Genomic DNA, 3,707 nt, shown 5'->3' with positions numbered 1-3,707 from the left:
GATTTTTTAAATTAAAGAATAATTTGAAATTAAAGTTTATAAAAAAAACAAAAAAGCTTAAAAGAGAAAATCAATTTTTGGAAAAAAATAAAAACAGTGAAAGAAAAGATAAAATAATATTCCCAAAGGAGCATGTTCTCAATTCAGGTGATCTAGTTTTTACCTCAGAATTCTGTGAGTGAATTTAGGGAACAAGAAAGGAATTACATGTTTTAAGAAATAATGCTAAAAATTCAAGAGTGAAAGGATTTTGTGTGCGTGTGTGTGTGTGTCTGTGTGTTTGTGTGTGGGAGTGTGTGTGTTCAAATATAAATCTGAGTGTTCACAAGTAACAGTCTAAAATATATACACACAGGACTGTATAATTTAGATCATTAAGAACAAAATTTTTATAACACTTAAAAATGTCTTAAGTTGTTGAGAAAAAGAGGCTGCCAGACAGAGGATTCAGAACCAATATAGAGTTAGTGGGCTTTTTCTTTCTATTTTTGACTATTTGGATTAGATGGCCAAAGTTATTAATACCATGTATTAAAATCTGTAGAAGGGAGAAATTTAAATCTAAATTCTACAACTCAACCAACCTATCCAGAAAGTGAAGAGCCAAATAATTTATTCAGAAAGCTGCAAACTCCAAATGGTTTGTCTTATATTTATCTATTACTACTTATCTTACCTATATTTACCTATATATTACCTCAGTATAGAGATTTAATTAGGACAAAGAGTTAAACCCACAAAAAATTGATTCAATCTTATTGATCACTGAAATAAGACTAACACCTGAACATCAGGTTCAGAGAACAATCAAACTAAAGTGAAAGAGAGAGGACCAGCCTGTAAAAACCAAACCAAACCAAACCATACCAACCAAACCAAACAGAAAAAAAAAAAAACCCATTCAAATGGAATGGGTTGTATGTTCTCTGTAAAACTTGAGAGTTTGAAAAAGCCATTTTAAAAAAGGCTAGAATATTCTGGAAAGATAAAAGCTGTACAAGAGAGTCATGGACAAAATATTATGAAACAATCCAAAATTGGGATCGAACTAATGGACTTCAGGAATGTTCTGGATTCCTAAACTGACTAATGATCCGGAAGATGTTAGAGAGATGTAGAAGGCACATGATCGTGTTCACAGAAAGAAAACATACATAATCAGAAATTCCAAGGAAACTAAAGATTCCAGATATGCATAGATAAATGATGGTTTCTATTGTTTAATGAAAACAAGAAGCTTAAAGACAATCAAAGGAATCTCTCTTAACTGGTCTCTGCCTTTATATTCCGAAGGAAACTCTACTAGTAGATCTCCCCTTAAGTCTCACTGGACAGATAAGGATTTCCTGTCTACTCTCAGATCAATCATTATCAAATGGAGTTCAATCAATATCTTTGGGACTACTACAAGGCTGGATTGTATCATCTATTCAGGTATCCCACTGCCTGACCAAATTGGAATTGGAATGATAGTCTGGGAGAAAATAGATGCTGGCATGCAAAACAGCACGGTAATGTTGTGCCAGGTGTCCTCTGGGTCTGGTACATTTTTGTTACCTTATTTTACCTGGCCTCTGTCTCAGGCTGACCTGGTGAAAATCGAGGTTGGCAGGGTATTGTAAACATGGAGATTTAGTGGAGGAATTGTCAAGGGAGGTTTGCATTCGTTGAGCATGAGGATTTTGTGGAGCTTCAATTATTAAGATACTCAACTGGCAGACAACAATGGCTGACTTTGGGCAGAACTAGAAGTAACTATGAATTAGTGGATTAGCAAGTATGCATAAGCTGTTTTTAAAGGATTAGCTTCTTCGGGGCTGAAACCGAGATTAGAGGTTATGATTATGGAGCAAAAGGACAATTTAGATGCCATGATTCATATCCTCACATTGAATCTGCAATTAAATACAAATGCATTGTTTCTAAAATATTTCCTGAATGTCATATGCTATAGTTCAGAATCTTTCAAAGAGTCATGGGTTCAGATAGTCTGAGAGTGTCATGTGTTAAATAGTCTTGGGGTAGAATATTGGCCAATGGTGGAACCCTTAAAGTAGTGAAGCCTTATAGACGGCTGTTAGATCACTAAAGATGTATTCAAAGTGGGGATGGTGGGACCCCAGCCACTTCCCCAGTCAATGAAATCTCACACACACACGAGAGAGAGAGAGAGAGAGAGAGAGAGAGAGAGAGAGAGAGCCTTGTCAGTGAAATAAATTCAAGCAGAAAAGAGAATCTATGAGCCTGAAGACGGAACCTCTGAAATGGATCAGTTCGAGGAAGAATAACTAGAAAATTACAGGCCAAGTTCTCCTATATTCATGGATGCAAAAAATCTCAGTAAACCAATCCAACAGTACATAAAAGTGATGATGCTCCATGACTAAGTAAGACTTTTTACCATATGCAATTAATTAATATTAATCATTATTGAGTATATGTAACAATCTCAATAGATACAGAGAAAGAATATAAAGTGCAACATCTTTTCTTGTTTAAACACTTGTGCTACTTTCAATGACGTTGAATATTGGTTCTTGGGCATTGGATCTGGTAGTAATTGGTTATCATACCAATGAGAGGCAGAAAATCAGAAACAGATGACCTCAATAAAGTTCAACAGAATGGTAGAAACTCAGAAAATATTTATATCCTATATGTATAAGGGGATAGCGTCCAACTTTATAAAGGACTTAAGCATGTGAATAGCGAAGAACCAAAATGTTACTTAAAATTGGCAAAACATCTTCAATGATATATGAAAGTGGCTAGCAGGGACTCAACACCATTAATCACCAGGGAAATGCAAATAGAAACAGCTATGAAGTAGTGCTCGCATTTGTTAAGATGGCACCATGAAAACAGAGACAACATTTGATGAGGATGTGGAGAAAAGGGAACCCTCCGTAGAGTGGGGACTAGAAGTTCTGGATGGTTGATCTGGAGGGGCAGTGGTGATAAGATTTGGAATTACTATGGAAACCCATCTCTGGGAACATCTGTAAGAAACCCGCCAGATCAGGTTAAGGTGGGAAGACCCGCCCTAAAATGTAGGCAGCACCATTCTGTGAGCTGGGGTTTCAGAATGTATAAGTAAAGCTGCTAAGCTCTGACACCCTCTACTCTCTGTCTGATGACAGACACAATGTAAGCAGCTGCCTCAGGTTTCTGGTGCTATGATGTCCCCATCATGATGTGGCCTCAGACTGTGAGGCAAAGTAAACCCTACATTTCCTAAGTTGCTTGGACCAGTATTTTGGTTCACAGCAATTGGAAAACTAATGCACATCCTGGTGGCATCATAATGCCACATAATGGCTGATAGATGTAAACAGCCAAAGTGTCTGTCTTAAGTATGCATGTATGCTTAAATGGAGTTTTAAAAAGTGAGAGAGCAGTCCTTCTTAAAAGGGAGAACAAAAATATTCATAGGAGGAGATATGGAGACAAAGTTTGGAGCAGAGACTGAAGGAATTGCCATTCAGAGCCTGCCCCACCTGATATATATATTTCACCAAACCTAGACAATATTGATGAAGCCAAGAAGTGCATGCTGACAGGAGTCTGATATAGCTGTCTCCTGAGAGACACAGAGCATGTCAAATACAGAGGCAGATGCTTGTAGCAAACCATTGAACTGAGAACAGGGACCCTATTGGAGGAGTTAGAGAAAGGATTGAAGGAGCTGAAGGGGCCTGCAACCCCAT

The sequence above is a fragment of the Rattus norvegicus genome, chromosome 14 (genome assembly GCF_036323735.1).
Source record: "Rattus norvegicus strain BN/NHsdMcwi chromosome 14, GRCr8, whole genome shotgun sequence".
Classification (NCBI taxonomy): Eukaryota; Metazoa; Chordata; class Mammalia; order Rodentia; family Muridae; genus Rattus; species Rattus norvegicus.
The sequence above is the reverse complement of the archived record's forward strand: the minus strand, read 5'-3'. Positions refer to the sequence as shown.